The sequence below is a fragment of the Somniosus microcephalus genome, chromosome 4 (assembly GCF_052327205.1).
Source record: "Somniosus microcephalus isolate GS21.2 chromosome 4, FLI_Smic_1.0, whole genome shotgun sequence".
NCBI classification, from domain to species: Eukaryota; Metazoa; Chordata; class Chondrichthyes; order Squaliformes; family Somniosidae; genus Somniosus; species Somniosus microcephalus.
This window is the reverse complement of record NC_140990.1, coordinates 1,807,283-1,826,723: the sequence shown is the minus strand read 5'-3', so window position 1 is coordinate 1,826,723 and position 19,441 is coordinate 1,807,283. Positions and strand designations below refer to the sequence as shown.

The window sequence follows — 19,441 nt, the reverse complement described above, 5'->3', positions numbered from 1 at the left end:
ATAATGCCCAGGATCGCATCTTCTTTATTAACTGCTTTGTTAACCTGTCCTGCCACCGAGGAAATCTCTGCTCTGCTCAACTCTGTGGCAGGGTGGGGCTTGAAGCCCCGATTCTGACAGAGACAGTCCACACGTATTCAGACAGTACCAGAATGGCTGAGTGGTTAAGGTATTGGACTTAAGATCCGATGGGTTTATACCCACCTTGGTTCAAACCCCACTCCAGGTAACTCTTTAATTTACAGACCCATTTCCTTTCATCCTGCTTAGTGACACTCATTTGTCATCTGCAGAATCTCCATCAAACCAACAACGAGATTTTTATAGGTACGGAAAAAAAGATTTCATATTTATATGTCATTCTTAGAGTGCTATTTTGGCATCTGCTGAATCTGCATTTTCGCTCACTCTCAACTAACAAAGAGAAGTAATCGTAAAATGTTTTTATATTTTTCAGTCTCCACCTCTGTCTCACTATCTGTCACTCTGTCTCCCTCTCATTCTCTCACTCTCTTTCTGTCTCTCTCTGTTACACATTTGTCATACGCCTCCGTTTCTCTCTCTCTCTCTCTCTGTCCTTCTCTCGTTGATCACTCCTCCCTCTGGGGCTGGTGAATGAGCCCAGGTCTGTTCACAGCACCATTCTTGCTCTGCGATTCTGCACAGTAACGCCATCCATCAGTTCCTCATCAGATATAGTGAACAATCCCCAACTGCTACTCCCGAGGTCGGCTTTCAATTCCGCGATGGAGTGGAAGCATTTTTAAGATGTCAAACTGTATTTATATTTCCTGGGGTAGCTTTATGTTAAAAAGCTACAGCGATAAACAGAAGAGTAAAAAACTGCGAGAGGAGATTGTCTCTGAGAATTTTCTTGAGCGGAGACTGTTCAGGGACTGAGTGCTGTTTTGCTCCAGAGTGATGGATGATTGCGATTTTATCTGAGCAAAATTTAAAAACTAGCAAACCCAGTAGTCATGGCTGAGAGGTTAAGGCGATCGACTATGAAAGCCATTGGGCTCTTCCCGCACAGATTCCAATCTTGCCGACTACAGTTCCAGCATTTCTCATTTCAAAATGTAATTAAATTCCTGGGGAACTAATCCTGAGTTGGGTGGAATTAAATCCAACACCTCGAAGTTTTTCACTTTTTCATGGTGCAAGTATGCACGAAATATACGGTTGGAAATAGAACAACAATCAGACAAATCAGGGTTTAAACTAATTTGGCAGGGGTCCATCCTTTCCTGATATGTATACCCTCGCATTTCTGGTATCACCTTTGTACATCTTCTCTGTACCCTCTCTGTGTCTGTGTGTTTATGTGTGTGTCGGTCTGTGTCTGTGTGTCTGTCTGTCTATGTGTCTCTCTGTGTCTGTCTGTGTGTCTCTCTCTGCTCAAATCTGTGGCAAGGTGGAGCTTGAAGTCCCGATTCTCTTAGATACAGTGCGCATTCAACGTCAGCACCAAGATGGCCGGGTGGTTAAGGCGTTGGATTTAAGATTCAATGGGTTTATACTCACAGTGGATTCGAACCCCACTCCTGGTAGTTCTTTAATTTAAGATCCATTTCCTTTCATCCTGCTCAGCAATACTCTCTTGTCAACAGCTGATTCTCCAACAAACAATGAGATATTTATAGATATGGCAAGAAAGGTCTCATATGTAATTCTTCAAGTCCTATTTTGGCATCTGCTGAATCTGCATTTTTCTCTCTGTCTCTCTCTGTCTGTCTCTCTCTGTCTGCCCCTCTCTGTCTGTCTCTCTCTGTTTCTCTGTCTGTCACTCTGTCTCTCTCTGTCTGTCTCTGTCTTTCAATCTTTGTCTGTTTCTCTGTCTGTTTCTCTCTGACTGTCTCTCTCTGTGTCCCTGTGTCTCTCTCTCTGTTTCTCTCTCTGTCTCTGTCGCTCTCATTTGTCCAGTTTTGTTCACAGCTCGATTCTTGCTCTGACCGACTTTGCCCGTGTTAATTCCTCATTAGTATAATGGTGAGTGTCCTTGCTTATTATTTGAATAGGGCGGGGTTCAATTCGCCGATGGAGCGGGCAATTTTTATCAACCCCAATTTTAAACATTTATAAAGCTTCTTAAAATCATTCTCTTCGGAACAGAAAAAATCCACTTTTGGATTTGAGACTAGATTCTTGGTGCCCACCTGGTGTAGAGATGTGAACCATTACGTTTCTCACTGGGCAGCATTTCCAAACTAAACAAACTCCCAGTCGGTTTAATCGTCAATTACAAGGGTTAAAGTTCCATGGATTGTAACAGCTCGACATTTCAACTGATCTGCAAGAGTTGACGAAATCTACGACAAGAATCTCACTATCTGTCTCTCTATCTCCCTCTCATTCTCTCACTCTCTTTCTGTCTCTCTCTGTTACACATTTGGCATACGCCTCCATTTCTCTCTCTCTCTCTCTCTCTGTCCTTCTCTTGTTGATCACTCCTTCCTCTGGGGCTGGAGAATGAGCCCAGGTCTGTTCAGAGCTCCATTCTTGCTCTGCGATTCTGCACAGTAACGCCATCCATCAGTTCCTCGTCAGATACAGTGAACTATCCCTAACTGCAACTCCCGAGGTCGGCTTTCAATTCCGCGATGGAGTGGAAGCATTTTTAAGATGTCAAACTGTATTTATATTTCCTGGTGTAGCTTTATGTTAAAAAGCTACAGTGATAAACAGAATAGTAAAAAACATGCGAGAGGAGATTGTCTCTTGAAATTTCATGACACGAGACTGTTCAGGGACTGAGTGCTGTTTTGCTTCAGAGCGATGGATGACTGCAATTTTATCTGAGCAACATTTAAAGTCGTACAGACCTAGTAGTCGTGGCCGAGTGGTTAAGGCGATGGGCTAGAAATCCGTTGGGTGTTTCCCTGCACAGCTTCGATTCCTGCCGACTACGGTTCCAGCACTACTCATTTTTTAATGTAACCAAATCCCTGGGGAACTAATCCTGAGTTGGGAGGAATTAAATCCAACACCTCGAAGTTTTTCACTTTTTCATTGTGCAAGTATGCACGAAATATATGGTCGCTAATAGAACAATAATGAGACAAATCAGGGTATAAACTAATTTGGCAGCGGTCCATACCTTCCTGATATATATACCCTCACATTTCTGGTATCATCCTAGTAAATCCTCTCTGTGTCTGTGTGTCTGTCTGTGTGTCCCTGCGTGTGTCTCTGTGTCGGTCTGTGTGTCTCGCCATGTGTGTGTGTCTACCTGTGTGTCTCTCTGTGTTGGTCTGTGTGTGTCTCTCTGTGTCGGTCTGTGTTTCTCTCTGTGTCTGTGTGTCTGCCTGTGTGTCTCTCTGTGTTGGTCTGTGTGTCTGTGTGTTTATGTGTGTGTCGGTCTGTGTGCCTCTCTGTGTCGGTCTGTGTGTCTCTCTGCGTCTGTTTGTTTATGTGTGTGTCGGTCTGTGTGTCTCTCTCTGCTCTGCTCAACTCTGTGGCAGGTTGGTGCTTCAAGGCCCGATTCACTCAGAGCCAGCGCGCGAATAATGCCAGCACCAGGATGGCCGAGTGGTTAAGGCATTGGACTTAAAATCCATATGGGTTTGTATCCACGTGGTTTCAAGCCCCACTGCTGGTAACTCTTTAATTTAAGATCCATTTCCTTTCATCCTGCTCAGTGACACTCATTTGTCATCAGTTGATTCTGCAACAAACTATGAGATGTTTATAGATATGGAAAGAAAGATCTCATATGTAATTCTTCAAGTCCTATTTTGGCATCTGCTGAATCTGCATTTTTCCCTCACTCTCTCTGTCACTCTCAACTAACAAAGAGAAGGGATCGTGAAATGTTTTTACATCTTTCAGTCCCCACCTCTCTCTGTCTCACTATCTGTGTCCCTCTCATTCTCTCACTCTCTTTTTCTCTCTCTCTCTGTTTCCCTCTGTCTCTCTCTCTGTCTGTCTCTCTGTCTGTCTCTCTCTTTGTCTATCTCTCACTGTATGGCTATCTGTCTGTTTCTTTCTGTCTCTCTCTCTCTGTATGGCTCTCTGTCTTTCTCTGTCTGTTTCTCTCTGTCTGTCTGTCTCTGTCTGTCTGTGTGTCTGTCTCTCTGTCTGTCTCTCTCTTTGTCTGTCTCTCTCTCTATCTCTCTCTGTATGGCTCTCTGTCGTTTTCTCTCTCTGTCTGTTTCTCTCTGTGTGTCTCTCTCTGTCTTTCTCTGACTGTCTGTCTGTCTGTCTCTGTCTCTCTTTGTCCCTGTCTTTCTCATTTGTCAAGTTCTGTTCACAGCTCGATTCCAGCAGCAGCCAGTATATCAGTTCCTCATTAGTATAGTGGTGAGTATCCCCGCCTGTCACAGTGGAGACCGGGATTCAATTTCCCGATGGGGAGGGCGATTTCAACATCACAAATTTTAAACCTTTGGGCAACTCCTTAAAAACCTTCTTGGAAAAGTAAAACAGAAAAAAAGCCTACCAAAATAATTTTAAAAGATTTACTGGCACATGAAGAACTGTATAACCACTTCCTGCACCAGTTCCTCGTTAGTATAGAGCTCTCTCTCTCTCTCTGTTTCCCTCTCCCTTTTGTGTGGGGCGCGGAGGAGGGAGAGAGTGACAGAGAGAAAGAGATTAACAGGGTTACGGACAAAAAGCTGGGGGTGGGACTGAGCAACACTGTTCTTTCAAAGAGACAGCACAGGCACGGCGGGCCGAATGGCCTCCTTCTGTGCTGTAGGTTTCTATGAATCCATGGCACTCAGAAAAGCTTAGTAAATATGTGACATAAACATAGAGAGCAGACACACATGTCTGTGTGTGTGTGTGTTCGAGTCTTTGTCTCAATCACTGTATAACTACTTCCTCTACCAGGTCCCTGATAGTAGAGTGGTGAGGATTCAATTCCCCGACACCTTCTCTCTCTCTCTCTCTGTCTCATATTTAACTATAATTCTTAAAGTGCTATTTTGGCATCTGCTGAATCTGCATTTTCTCAAGTGTCACTATTGACTAACAAGGAGAAAGAGAATTCGGACTCTACCCCTCTCTGTCACACTATCTGGTCTCTCTGTCTCCCTCTCATTCTCTCTCTTTGTCTCTCTCACTCTCTCTTTCTGTCTCTGTTACACATTTGTCATAAGCCTCCTTTTTTGTCTCTCTCTCTCTGTATCTATCATTGTCTCTCTCTTTATCTCTCTGAATATCTCTCTGTCTTTCTCTCTCTGTCTCTCTGTCTCACTATTTGTCCCTTTCTCTGTTTGTCCCGTCTCTCTCTCTCTTTCTCTCTCAGTCCAATTCTGTTCACAGCTCGATTCTTGCTCTGACAGATTTTATATACGTCAGTTCCTCGTTAGTATAGTGGTGAGTATCCCCGCCTGTCACGCGGGAGACCGGGGTTCAATTCCCCGACGAAGAGGAAGATTTTATAATTCAAAATTTTAAACTTTTGGCCAACTCCTTAAAACCTCCTTGGGAAAGTAGAATAGAAAAAACATCAACTAAAATAATTTTAAAAGATTTACTGTCATAACAACTTCCTGCACCAGTTCGTCGTTAGTATAGAGCTCTCTCTCTCTGGTTTCCTCTCTGTCTCATTCACTGTTCGCCAGTCTCTCTCTGTCTCAGTCTCTCACTGTCTGTGTGTCTCTCTCTCTGCCTCTCTCTCTCTCTGCCTCTCTCCGTGTCTCTCTCGCTCTTTGGTTCCCTCTCCTTGCTCACTCCTCCCTCTGGGGCTGGTGAATGAGCCCAGGTCTGTTCACAGCGCCATTCTTGCTCTGAGCTTCTGCAGAGAACGCCCAGCAGTGACTTTCGTCAATTCCTCATCAATTCAGTGCACAATCGCCGCCTGTTGCACGGCTGACAGAGGTTCAATTCTGTGATGGGGAGAAATTAGTCTTTCCAGTGTAAAATAATTGTTATATTTCTTGGCGTAACTTAATGTTAAAAAGCGAGGGAGGAACATGGAAGAGTGAAACAATGCGAGGGGAGATTGTCTCTTTGGCAATTTTCTTGAGCAGAGACTGTTCAGGGACTGAGTGCTGTTTTGCTCCAGAGCGATGGATGATTGCGATTTTTTCTGAGCAACATTTCTCAGAATCTCAGAAACCCCACAGTGCAGATAGAGGCCGTTTCGGCCCATCGAGCCTGCACCGACACATATCCCACCCAATCCCCGTAACCCCTACACCAACACATATCCCACCCTATCCCCGTAACCCCACGTATTTAATCCCCCAAACACTAAGGGTCAATTTATCATAGCCAATCAACCTAACTCACACATCTTTGGACCGTGGGAGGAAGCACTTCACAGACCCGGTAGTCATGGCCGAGTGGTTAAGGCAATGGAGTCGAAAGCCATTGGGGTCTCCCCGCGCAGGTTCGAATCCTGCCGGCTACGGTTACAGCATTTTTCATCCCATTTCATTTCAAAATGTGAACAAATCTCTGGAGAACTGATCCTCAGTTAGGCGGTTATAAATCCCACAACGTTCAACACCTCGAGACTTTTCTCGTTTTCATTGATCTGCAAGTATTCACCAAATATACGGTCAGAAATAGAACAAAAATCAGACAAATTAGCGACAGTGTTTCTCTCTACCTGTCTGTCTCTCTCGATGTCTGAGTCACTCTATCTGTCTGTCTGTGTACATGTGTGGCTTTCTGTTTCTGTCTGTGTGTGTCTGCCGGTCACTCGGGTAACATGCGGGGATACTTTCCTCAGCCTTCATCTCCTTCCTAAAGTGTGGTTCCCCAGAATTGGACACAACACTCCAGCTGGGGCCGAACTAGTGTTTTATTTAGGTTTACCATAACTTCCCGGTTTGTGTACTCTGTGCCTCCATTTATAAACCCCAGGATCACATCTGCTTTATTAACTGCTTTGTTAACCTGTCCTGCCACCGAGGGAATCTCTGCTCTGCTCAACTCTGTGGCAGGGTGGGGCTTGAAGACCTGATTCTCACAGAGACAGTCCACGCCCATTAACAGCCCCAGGATGGTCGAGTTGTTAAGACCTTGGACTTAAAATCCAATGGGTTTATGCCCACTTGGGTTCAAACCCCACTCCTGGTAACTCTTTAATTTAAGACCCATTTCGTTAAATGTTGCTCAGTGACACTCGTTTGTCATCTGCTGAATCTCCATCAAACAAACAATGAGATTTTTATAGATACGGAAAGAAAGATTTCATATTTATATGTAATTCTTGAAGTGGTCTTTCGGCATCTGCGGAATCTGCACTTTCGCTCACTCGCTGTCTCTCCCAACTAACAAAGAGAAGGAATCGTAAAATGTTTTTATATCCTTCAGTCTCCACCTCTCTCTCTCTCACTCTCTTTCTGTCTCTCTCTGTTACACATTTATCATACGCCTCCTTTTTTGTCTCTCTGTTTTCTTGTTTTTCTCTGTCTGTCTGTCTCTGTCTCTCACTGTCTTTCTGTTTCTCTCTGTCTTTCTCTCTCTGTCTATCTGTGTCTTGCTCTCTCTGTCTGTCTCTCTCATTGTCCTCTCTATCTTTGTGTCTCAGTCTTTCTGCCTGTGTGTGTCTCATTCTGTGCCTCTCTCTGTTTCTCTCTCTCTCTCTCTCCGTGTCTCTCTCGCTCTTTGTTTCCCTCTCCTTGCTCACTCCTCCCTCTGGGTCTGGTGAATGAGCCCAGGTCTGTTCACAGCGCCATTCTTGCTCTGCGCTTCTGCAGTGACTGCAAAGGAGTGTCTTCCGTCAGTTCCTCGTTAAATATAGTGAAGTATCCCCGCCTGTTACGTTGGAAGACGGGGTTTCAATTCCCCGTCGGGAATTAAGCATTTCTAAAATCTGCAATGATGTATCCTGGTGCAGCTTCAAGTAAATAAGCTGCAGTGAAAAATTGAAGAGTAAAAATTGCGAGAGGGGGTTGTCTCTTTGAGAACTTTCTTCAACATAGACTGTTTCGGGGCGAAGTGCTGTTTCGCTCCAGAGCGATGGATGATTGCGATTTTATCTGAGCAACATTTAAAATCTCACAGACCCAGTAGTTGTGGCCGAGTGGTTAAGGCGATGGACTAGAAATCCATTGGGGTCTCCAGCGCAAGTATCGAATCCTGTCGACTACGATTGCAGCATTTTGCATCCCATTTCAAAATGTAACCAAATCCCTGGAGAACTAATCCTGAGTTAGGCGGAATTAAATCCCACATTTTTCGACTCCTCGAAGTTGTCACGTTATCATTGTGCAAATATTCATGAAATATATGGTCGGAAATAGAACAGCAATCAGGCAAACTAGCGATAGTGTTTCTGCCTGTATCTCTCGATGTCTAAGTCACTCTATATGTGTGTTTGTGTTGATGTGTATGTGTGGCTTTTTGTTTCTGTCTGTGTGTGTCTGCCGATCACTCGGGTAACAAGCGGGGATACTTTCCTCAGCCTTCACATCTTCCTAAAGTGTGGTTCCCCAGAATTGGACACAATACTCCAGCTGAGGCCGAACAAGTGTTTTATTTAGGTTTCCTGTAACTTCCTGGCTTGTGCACTCTGCCTCCATTTACAAACCCCAGGATCCCATTTGCTTTTTTAACTGCTTTGTTAACCTGTCCTGCCACCGAGGAAATCTCTGCTTTACTCAACTCTGTGACAGGGTGGCGCTTCAAGCCCTGATTCTCACAGAAACAGCGTATAAGAGCTAACAGCACCAAGATGGCCGAGTGGTTAAGGCGTTGGACTTAAGATTTAATGGGTTTATACCCGCGTGGGTTCGAACCCCACTCCTGGTAACTCTTTAATTTAAGACTCATTTCCTTTCATCCTGCTCAGTGACATTCTTTGTCATCAGCTGAACATCAAACAAACAATGAGATTTTTATAGATGCGGAAAGGTTTCATATGTAATTCTTCAAGTCCTATTTTTCATCTGCTGTATCTGCATTTTTCTCTCACTCTCTCTGTCACTCTCAGCTAACAAGGAGAAGGAATCTTAAAGTGTTTTTATATCTTCAGTCTCCACCTCTGTCTCACTATCTGCCTCTCTGTCTCCCTCTCATTCTCTCACTCTCTTTCTGTCTCTCTCTGTTACACATTTGTCATACGCCTCCTTTTCTGTCTCTCACTCTGTCTTTCTCTGTCTGTCTCTCTCTCTGTCTGTCTGTCTCTCTGTCTCTCTGTCTGTCTCTGTCTGTCTGTCTGTCTCTGTCTGTCTCTGTGTGTCTGTCTCTCTCTCTCTCTGTCTCTCTCTGTCTCTCTCTCTCTCTGTCTCTCTCTCTCTGTTTCTCTCTGTCTCTCTCTCTCTGTCTGTCTCTCTCTCTGTCTCTCTCTCTCTCTGTCTCTCTCTCTGTTTCTCTCTCTGTCTCTCTCTCTCTGTCTGTTTCTATCTCTGTCTCTCTCTCTGTTTCTCTGTGTCTGTCTCTCTCTCTGCCTGTTTCTCTCTGTCTTTCTCTCTCTGTGTTTCTCTCTCTGTCTGTCTCTCTCTCTGTCTGTCTCTCTCTCTCTGTTTCTACCTCTGCCTGTCTCTCTCTCTGTTTCTCTCTGTCTTTCTCTCTCTGTCTGTCTCTCTGCCTCTCTCTCTCTGTCTGTCTCTCTCTCTCTCTCTCTGTCTCTCTCTCTGTCTCTCTCTCTCTGTCTGTCTCTCTCTCTCTGTTTCTACCTCTGCCTGTCTCTCTCTCTGTTTCTCTCTGTCTTTCTCTCTCTCTCTGTCTCTCTCTCTGTCTGTCTCTCTCTCTGTCTGACTCTCTCTGATTGTCTCTGTCTTTGTCCCTGTCTCTTTCTCTCTCTCTGCATTTCTCATTTTTCAAGTTCTGCTCACAGATCCATTCTTGCTCTGGCAAACTGTACGTGTAAGTTCCTCGTTATTATAGCGGCGAGTATCCCCGCCTGTCACGTGGGAGACCGGATTCAATTCCCCGACAAGAAGGGTGCTTTTAACATTCCAAATTGTAAACCTTTGGGCAACCCCTTAAAATCCTCCTTGGAAAAGTAGGACAGAAAAAAAATCACTAAAATAATTTTTCAAGATTTACTGCCATATGAAGAACTGTAAAGCAACTTCCTGCACCAGTTCCTCGTTAGTATAGAGCTCTCTCTCTCTCTGTTTCCCTCTCCCTTTTGTGTGGGACGTGGAGGAGGGAGAGAGTGACAGAGAGAAAGAGATTAACAGGGTTACGGACAAAAAGCGGGGGGTGGGACAGAGCACGACTGGTCTTTCACAGAGACAGCACAGGCACGGCGGGCCGAATGGCCTCCTTCTGTGCTGTAAGTTTCTATGAATCCATGGCACTCAGAAAAGCTTATTAAATATGTGACATAAACATAGAGAGCAGGCACACATGTCTGTGTGTGTGTGTTCGAGTCTTTGTCTCAAACACTGCATAACTACTTCCTCTACCAGGTCCTTGATAGTATAGTGGTGAGGATTCAATTCCTCGACAGGTTCTCTCTGTCCCTCTCTCTCTGTCTCACTCACTGTTTCCCGCGCTCTCTCTCTCTCTGTATCTCTCTCTCTGCCTCTCCCCGTGTCTCTCTCGCTCTTTGTTACCCTCTCCTTGCTCACTCCTCCGTCTGGTGAATGAGCCCGGGTCTGGTGAATGAGCCCAGGTCTGTCCACAGCGCCATCCTTGCTCTGAGTTTCTGCAGAGAACGCCCAGCAGTGACTTTGGTCAGTTTCGTGGAGTATCCCTGCCTGGTGAGCGGGGTTCTGCGATGGGGCAAAATGCGTCTTTAAGATGTGAAATACTAATTAAATTGGTTCGTGTTAAAAAGCGAGGGAGGGACATGGAAGAGTAAATAAATGCGAGAGGAGATTGTCTCTGAGAATTTTCTTGAGCGGAGACTGTTCAGGGACTGAGAGCTGTTTTGCTCCAGAGCGATGGATGATTGCGATTTTATCTGAGCTACATTTAAAAACTAGCCAACCCAGTAGTCATGGCTGAGAGTTTAAGGCGATCGACTATGAAAGCCATTGGGCTCTTCCCGCACAGGTTCCAATCTTGCCGACTACGGTTCCAGCGTTTCTCATTTTAAAATGTAATCAAATCCCTGGGGAACTAATCCTGAGTTGGGCGGAATTAAATCCAACACCTCGAAGCTTTTCACTTTTTCATGGTGCAAGTATGCACGAAATATACAGTTGGAAATAGAACAACAATCAGACAAATCAGGGTTTAAACTAATTTGGCAGGGGTCCATCCTTTCCTGATACGTATACCCTCGCATTTCTGGTATCATCCTTGTACATCTTCTCTGTACCCTCTCTGTGCCTGTGTGTCTGTCTGTGTGTTTATGTGTGTGTCTCTCTGTGTCGGTCTGTGTCTGTGTGTCTGTCTGACTATGTGTCTCTCTGTGTCTGTCTCTGTGTCTCTCTCTGCTCAAATCTGTGGCAAGGTGGAGCTTGAAGGCCCGATTCTCTTAGATACAGTACGCATTCACTGTCAGCACCAAGATGGCCGAGTGGTTAAGGCGTTAGATTTAAGATCCAATGGGTTTATACCCACAGTGGGTTCGAACCCCACTCCAGGTAGTTCTTTAATTTAAGATCCATTTCCTTTCATCCTGCTCAGTGACACTCGCTTGTCAACAACTGATTCTCCAACAAACAATTAGATATGGAAAGAAAGGTCTCATATGTAATTCTTCAAGTCCTATTTTGGCATCTGCTGAATCTGCATTTTTCTCTCTGTCTCTCTCTGTCTGTCTCTCTCTGTCCCTCTCTGTCTGTCTCTCTCTGTTTCTCTGTCTGTCACTCTGTCTGTCTCTCTCTGCCTGTCTCTGTCTTTCACTCTCTGTCTGTTTCTCTGTCTGTTTCTCTCTGACTGTCTCTCTCTGTGTCCCTGTGTCTCCCTCTCTGTTTCTCTCTCTGTCTCTGTTGTTCTCATTTGTCCAGTTTTGTTCACAGCTCGATTCTTGCTCTGACCGACTTTACACGTGTTAATTCCTCATTAGTATAATGGTGAGTGTCCCTGCTTATTATTTGAATAGGCCGGGGTTCAATTCGCCGATGGGGCGGGCAATTTTTATCAACACCAATTTTAAACATTTATAAAGCTTCTTAAAATCATTCTGTTCAGAACAGAAAAAATCCACTTTTGGATTTGAGACTAGATTCTTGGTGCCCACCTGGTGTAGAGATGTGAACCATTACGTTTCTCACTGGGCAGCATTTCAAAATTAAACAAACTCCCAGTCGGTTTAATCGTCAATTACAAGGCTTAAAGTTCCATGGATTGTAACAGCTCGACATTTCAACTGATCTGCAAGAGTTGACGAAATTTACGACAAGAATCTCACTATCTGTCACTCTGTCTCCCTCTCATTCTCTCACTCTCTTTCTGTCTCTCTGTTACACATTTGTCATACGCCTCTGTTTCTCTCTCTCTCTCTCTCTCTCTCTCTCTCTCTCTCTCTCTCTCTCCTTCTCTTGTTGATCATTCCTCCCTCTGGGGCTGGAGAATGAGCCCAGGTCTGTTCAGAACGCCATTCTTGCTCTGCGATTCTGCACAGTAACGCCATCCATCAGTTCCTCGTCAGATTTTGTGAACTATCCCTAACTGCAACTCCCGAGGTCGGCTTTCAATTCCGCGATGGAGTGGAAGCATTTTTAAGATGTTAAACTGTATTTATATTTCCTGGTGTAGCTTTATGTTAAAAAGCTACAGTGATAAACAGAATAGTAAAAAACATGCGAGAGGAGATTGTCTCTTGAAATTTCATGACACAAGACTGTTCAGGGACTGAGTGCTGTTTTGCTTCAGAGCGATGGATGACTGCAATTTTATCTGAGCAACATTTAAAGTCTTACAGACCTAGTAGTCGTGGCCGAGTGGTTAAGGCGATGGGCTAGATATCCGTTGGGTGTTTCCCTGCGCAGGTTCGATTCCTGCCGACTACGGTTCCAGCACTGCTCATTTTTTAATGTAACCAAATCCCAGGGGAACTAATCCTGAGTTGGGCGGAATTAAATCCAACACCTCGAAGTTTTTCACTTTTTCATTGTGCAAGTATGCACGAAATATATGGTCGCTAATAGAACAATAATCAGACAAATCAGGGTATAAACTAATTTGGCAGCGGTCCATACCTTCCTGATATATATACCCTCGCATTTCTGGTATCATCCTTGTAAATCCTCTCTATGTCTGTGTGTCTGTCTGTGTCTGTGTGTCTCTGTGTGTGTCTCTGTGTCGGTCTGTGTGTCTCGCCATGTGTGTGTGTCTACCTGTGTGTCTCTCTGTGTTGGTCTGTGTGTGTCTCTCTGTGTCGGTCTGTGTTTCTCTCTGTGTCTGTGTGTCTGCCTGTGTGTCTCTCTGTGTTGGTCTGTGTGTCTGTGTGTTTATGTGTGTGTCGGTCTGTGTGCCTCTCTGTGTCGGTCTGTGTGTCTCTCTGTGTCTGTTTGTTTATGTGTGTGTCGGTCTGTGTGTCTCTCTCTGCTCTGCTCAACTCTGTGGCAGGTTGGTGCTTCAAGGCCCAATTCTCTCAGAGCCAGTGCGCGAATAATACCAGCACCAGGATGGCCGAGTGGTTACGGCATTGGGCTTAAAATCCATATGGGTTTATATCCACGTGGTTTCAAGCCCCACTGCTGGTAACTCTTTAATTTAAGATCCATTTCCTTTCATCCTGCTCAGTGACACTCATTTGTCATCAGTTGATTCTCCAACAAACTATGAGATGTTTATAGATATGGAAAGAAAGATCTCATATGTAATTCTTCAAGTCCTATTTTGGCATCTGCTGAATCTGCATTTTTCCCTCACTCTCTCTGTCACTCTCAACTAACAAAGAGAAGGGATCGTGAAATGTTTTTACATCTTTCAGTCCCCACCTCTCTCTGTCTCACTATCTGTGTCCCTCTCATTCTCTCACTCTCTTTTTCTCTCTCTCTCTGTTTCTCTCTGTCTCTCTCTCTGTCTGTCTCTCTGTCTGTCTCTCTCTTTGTCTGTCTCTCACTGTATGGCTATCTGTCTGTTTCTTTCTGTCTCTCTCTCTCTGTATGGCTCTCTGTCTTTCTCTGTCTGTTTCTCTCTGTCTGTCTGTCTCTGTCTGTCTGTGTGTCTGTCTCTCTGTCTGTCTCTCTCTTTGTCTGTCTCTATCTCTATCTCTCTCTGTATGGCTCTCTGTCGTTTTGTCTCCCTGTCTCTGTCTGTTTCTCTCTGTGTGTCTCTCTCTGTCTTTCTCTGACTGTCTCTCTGTCTGTCTCTGTCTCTCTTTGTCCCTGTCTTTCTCATTTGTCAAGTTCTGTTCACAGCTCGATTCTAGCAGCAGCCAGTATATCAGTTCCTCATTAGTATAGTGGTGAGTATCCCCGCCTGTCACAGTGGAGACCGGGATTCAATTTCCCGATGGGGAGGGCGATTTCAACATCACAAATTTTAAACCTTTGGGCAACTCCTTAAAAACCTTCTTGGAAAAGTAAAACAGAAAGAAAGCCGACCAAAATAATTTTAAAAGATTTACTGGCGCATGAAGAACTGTATAACAACTTCCTGCACCAGTTCCTCGTTAGTATAGAGCTCTCTCTCTCTCTCTCTGTTTCCCTCTCCTCCGTGTGGGGCGCGGAGGAGGGAGAGAGTGACAGAGAGAAAGAGATTAACAGGGTTACGGACAAAAAGCAGGGGGTGGGACTGAGCACCACTGCTCTTTCACAGAGACAGCACAGGCACGGCGGGCCGAATGGCCTCCTTCTGTGCTGTAGGTGTCTATGAATCCATGAAACTCAGAAAAGCTTATTAAATATGTGACATACACATAAACATAGAGAGCAGGCACACATGTCTGTGTGTGTGTGAGTGTTCGAGTCTTTGCCTCAAGCACTGTATAACTACTTCCTCTACCAGGTCCCTGATAATATAGTGGTGAGGATTCAATTCCCCGACACGTTCTCTCTCTCTCTCTCTGTCTCATATCTAACTCTAATTCTTAAAGTGCTATTTTGGCATCTGCTGAATCTGCATTTTCTCAAGTGTCACTATTGACTAACAAGGAGAAAGAGAATTCGGACTCTACCCCTCTCTGTCACACTATCTGGTCTCTCTGTCTCCCTCTCATTCTCTCTCTTTGTCTCTCTCACTCTCTCTTTCTGTCTCTGTTACACATTTGTCATAAGCCTCCTTTTTTGTCTCTCTCTCTCTGTATCTATCATTGTCTTTCTCTTTATCTCTCTGAATATCTCTCTGTCTTTCTCTCTCTGTCTCACTATTTGTCCCTTTCTCTGTTTGTCCCGTCTCTCTCTCTCTTTCTCTCTCAGTCCAATTCTGTTCACAGCTCGATTCTTGCTCTGACAGATTTTGTATCCGTCAGTTCCTCGTTAGTATAGTGGTGAGTATCCCCGCCTGTCACGCGGGAGACCGGGGTTCAATTCCCCGAGGGGGAGGAAGATTTTATAATTCAAAATTTTAAACCTTTGGCCAACTCCTTAAAACCTCCTTGGGAAAGTAGAATGGAATAAACATCAACTAAAATAATTTTAAAAGATTTACTGTCATAACAACTTCCTGCACCAGTTCGCCGTTAGTATAGAGCTCTCTCTCTCTGGTTTCCTCTCTGTCTCATTCACTGTTCCCCAGTCTCTCTCTCTCTGTCTCATTCACTGTTCCCCAGTCTCTCTGTCTCATTCACTGTTCCCCAGTCTCTCTCTGTTTCCGTCTCTTTCGCTCTTTGGTTCCCTCTCCTTGCTCACTCCTCCCTCTGGGGCTGGTGAATGAGCCCAGGTCTGTTCACAGCGCCATTTTTGCTCTGAGCTTCTGCAGAGAACGCCCAGCAGTGACTTTCATCAATTCAGTGCACAATCGCCGCCTGTTGCACGGCTGACAGAGGTTCAATTCTGTGATGGGGAGAAATTAGTCTTTCCAGTGTAAAATAATTGTTATATTTCTTGGCGTAACTTAATGTTAAAAAGCGAGGGAGGAACATGGAAGAGTGAAACAATGCGAGGGGAGATTGTCTCTTTGGGAATTTTCTTGAGCGGAGACTGTTCAGGGACTGAGTGCTGTTTTGCTCCAGAGCGATGGATGATTGCTTTATCTAAGCAACATTTAGCACTTCACAGACCCAGTAGTCATGGCCGAGTGGTTAAAGCGATGGAGTGAAAAGTCATTGGGGTCTCCCCGCGCAGGTTCATATCCTGCCGACTACGGTTCCAGCATTTTTCATTTCATTTCAAAATGTAAACAAATCTCTGGAGAACTGATCCTCAGTTAGGCGGTTTTAAATCCCACAACGTTCAACACCTCGAGACTTTTCTCGTTTTCATTGATCTGCAAGTATTCACCAAATATACGGTCAGAAATAGAACAAAAATCAGACAAATTAGCGACAGTGTTTCTCTCTACCTGTCTGTCTCTCTCGATGTCTGAGTCACTCTATGTGTCTGTCTGTGTACATGTGTGGCTGTCTGTTTCTGTCTGTGTGTGTCTGCCGGTCCCTCGGGTAACAAGCGGGGATACTTTCCTCAGCCTTCACCTCCTTCCGAAGGTGCGGTTCCCCAGAATTGGACACAATAATCCAGCTGGGGCCGAACTAGTGTTTTATTTAGGTTTACCAAAACTTCCTGGCTTGTGTACTCTGTGCCTCCATTTATAAACCCCAGGATCACATCTGCTTTATTAACTGCTTTGTTAACCTGTCCTGCCACCGAGGGAATCTCTGCTCTGCTCAACTCTGTGGCAGGGTGGGGCTTGAAGCCCCGATTCTCACAGAGACAGTCCACGCCCATTAACAGCCCCAGGATGGTCGAGTTGTTAAGACCTTGGACTTAAAATCCAATGGGATTATGCCTACTTGGGTTCGAACCCCACTCCTGGTTCTTTTTTAATTTAAGACCCATTTCCTTACATTTTGCTCAGTGACACTCGTTTGTCATCTGCTTAATCTCCATCAAACAAACAATGAGATTTTTATAGATACGGAAAGAAAGATTTCATATTTATATGTAATTCTTGAAGTGTCTTTCGGCATCTGCGGAATCTGCACTTTCGCTCACTCTCTGTCTCTCCCAACTAACAAAGAGAAGGAATCGTAAAATGTTTTTATATCCTTCAGTCTCCACCTCTCTCTGTCTCTCTCTGTTACACATTTGTCATACGCCTCCTTTTTTGTCTCTCTGTCTACTTGTTTTTCTCTGTCTGTCTCTCTCTCTCACTGTCTTTCTGTTTCTCTCTGTCTTTCTCTCTCTGTCTATCTGTGTCTTGCTCTCTCTGTCTGGCTCTCTCATTGTCCTCTCTATCTTTGTGTCTCAGTCTTTCTGTCTGTGTGTGTCTCACTCTGTGCCTCTCTCTGTTTCTGTCTCTCTCTCTCTCTCTCTCTCTCTCTCTCTCTCTCTCCGTGCCTCTCTCGCTCTTTGTTTCCCTCTCCTTGCTCACTCCTCCCTCTGGGTCTGGTGAATGAGCCCAGGTCTGTTCACAGCGCCATTCTTGCTCTGCGCTTCTGCAGTGACTGCAAAGGAGTGTCTTCCGTCAGTTCCTCGTTAAATATAGTGAAGTATCCCCGCCTGTTACGTTGGAAGACGGGGTTTCAATTCCCCGTCGGGAATTAAGCATTTCTAAAATCTGCAATGATGTATCCTGGTGCAGCTTCAGGTAAAAAAGCTGCAGTGAAAAATTGAAGAGTAAAAATTGCGAGAGGGGATTGTCTCTTTGAGAACTTTCTTCAACAAAGACTGTTTCGGGGCGAAGTGCTGTTTTGCTCCAGAGCGATGGATGATTGCGATTTTATCTGAGCAACATTTAAAATCTTACAAACCCAGTAGTTGTGGCTGAGTGGTTAAGGCGATGGACGAGAAATCCATTGGGGTCTCCCCGCGTAGGTTCGAATTCTGCCGACTACGGTTCCAGCATTTTTCATTTCAAAATATAATTAAATCTCTGGAGAACTAATCCTGAGTTGGGCGGAATTAAATCCAACACCTCGAAGTTTCTCACTTTTTCATTGTGCAAATATTCAAGAAATATACGGTCGGAAATAGAACAACAATCAGACAAATCAGGGTTTAAACTAATTTGGCAGGGGTCCATCCTTTCCTGATATGTATACCCTCGGATTTCTGGTATCATCCTTGTACATCTTCTCTGTACCCTCTCTGTGTCTGTGTGTCTGTCTCTGTGTCTGTGTGTCTCTGTGTCTGTGTGTCTCTCTCTGCTCAAATCTGTGGCAAGGTGGAGCTTGAAGGCCCGATTCTCTTAGAGACAGTCTGTCAACAGCACCAGCACCAGGATGGCCGAGTGGTTAAGGCGTTGGACTTAAGATCCAATGGGTTTATGCCCACGTGGGTTCGAACCCCACTCCTGGTAACTTTTTAATTTAAGATCCATTTCCTTTCATCCTGCTCAGTGACACTCGCTTGTCAACAGCTGATTCTCCAACAAACAATGAGATGTTTATAGATATGGAAAGAAAGATCTCATATGTAATTCTTCAAGTCCTATTTTGGCATCTGCCGAATCTGCATTTTTCTCTCTGTATCTCTCTGTCTGTCTCTGTCTGTCCTTCTCTGTCTTTCTCTGTCTGTCTCTGTCTCTCACTCTCTGTCTGTTTCTCTGTCTGTTTCTCTCTGACTGTCTCTCTCTGTGTGTCCCTGTGTCTCTCTCTCTGTTTCTCTCTCTGTCTCTGTCGTTCTCATTTGTCCAGTTTTGTTCACAGCTCGATTCTTGCTCTGACCGACTTTGCCCGTGTTAATTCCTCATTAGTATAATGGTGAGTGTCCTTGCTTATTATTTGGAAGGCCGGGGTTCAATTCGCCGATGGGGCGGGCAATTTTTAACAACCCCAATTTTAAACATTTATAAAGCTTCTTAAAATCATTCTCTTCAGAACAGAAAAAATCCACTTTTGGATTTGAGACTAGATTCTTGGTGCCCACCTGGTGTAGAGATGTGAACCATTACGTTTCTCACTGGGCAGCATTTCAAAATTAAACAAACTCCCAGTCGGTTTAATCGTCAATTACAAGGCTTAAAGTTCCATGGATTGTAACAGCTCGACATTTCAACTGATCTGCAAGAGTTGACGAAATCTACGACAAGAATCTCACTATCTGTCACTCTGTCTCCCTCTCATTCTCTCACTCTCTTTCTGTCTCTCTCTGTTACACATTTGTCATACGCCTCCGTTTCTCTCTCTCTCTCTGTCATTCTGTTGTTGATCACTCCTTCCTCTGGGGCTGGAGAATGAGCCCAGGTCTGTTCAGAGTGCCATTCTTGCTCTGCGATTCTGCACAGTAACGCCATCCATCAGTTCCTCGTCAGATATAGTGAACTATCTCGAACTGCAACTCCCGAGGTCGGCTTTCAATTCCGCGATGGAGTGGAAGCATTTTTAAGATGTCAAACTGTATTTATATTTCCTGGTGTAGCTTTATGTTAAAAAGCTACAGTGATAAACAGAATAGTAAAAAACATGCGAGAGGAGATTGTCTCTTGAAATTTCATGACACGAGACTGTTCAGGGACTGAGTGCTGTTTTGCTTCAGAGCGATGGATGACTGCAATTTTATCTGAGCAACATTTAAAGTCGTACAGACCT

The 19,441-nt window shown here is 44.6% G+C and overlaps 5 non-coding genes across 5 annotated transcripts; all 5 read left to right on the top strand.

The window, feature by feature from the left end:
* Positions 1-3,514: 3,514 nt before the first annotated feature.
* trnal-uaa (transfer RNA leucine (anticodon UAA)) lies at positions 3,515-3,598 on the top strand. Its single transcript has one exon. It is a non-coding gene; the product is annotated as a tRNA-Leu (tRNA).
* A 2,681-nt stretch (positions 3,599-6,279) lies between these two features.
* On the top strand, positions 6,280-6,361 carry trnas-cga (transfer RNA serine (anticodon CGA)). The gene has a single exon. It is a non-coding gene; the product is annotated as a tRNA-Ser (tRNA).
* A 2,268-nt stretch (positions 6,362-8,629) lies between these two features.
* On the top strand, positions 8,630-8,712 carry trnal-uaa (transfer RNA leucine (anticodon UAA)). Its single transcript has one exon. It is a non-coding gene; the product is annotated as a tRNA-Leu (tRNA).
* Positions 8,713-11,363: 2,651 nt separating this feature from the next.
* On the top strand, positions 11,364-11,447 carry trnal-uaa (transfer RNA leucine (anticodon UAA)). Its single transcript has one exon. It is a non-coding gene; the product is annotated as a tRNA-Leu (tRNA).
* Positions 11,448-18,127: 6,680 nt separating this feature from the next.
* Positions 18,128-18,210, top strand: trnal-uaa (transfer RNA leucine (anticodon UAA)). The gene has a single exon. It is a non-coding gene; the product is annotated as a tRNA-Leu (tRNA).
* Positions 18,211-19,441: the final 1,231 nt, after the last annotated feature.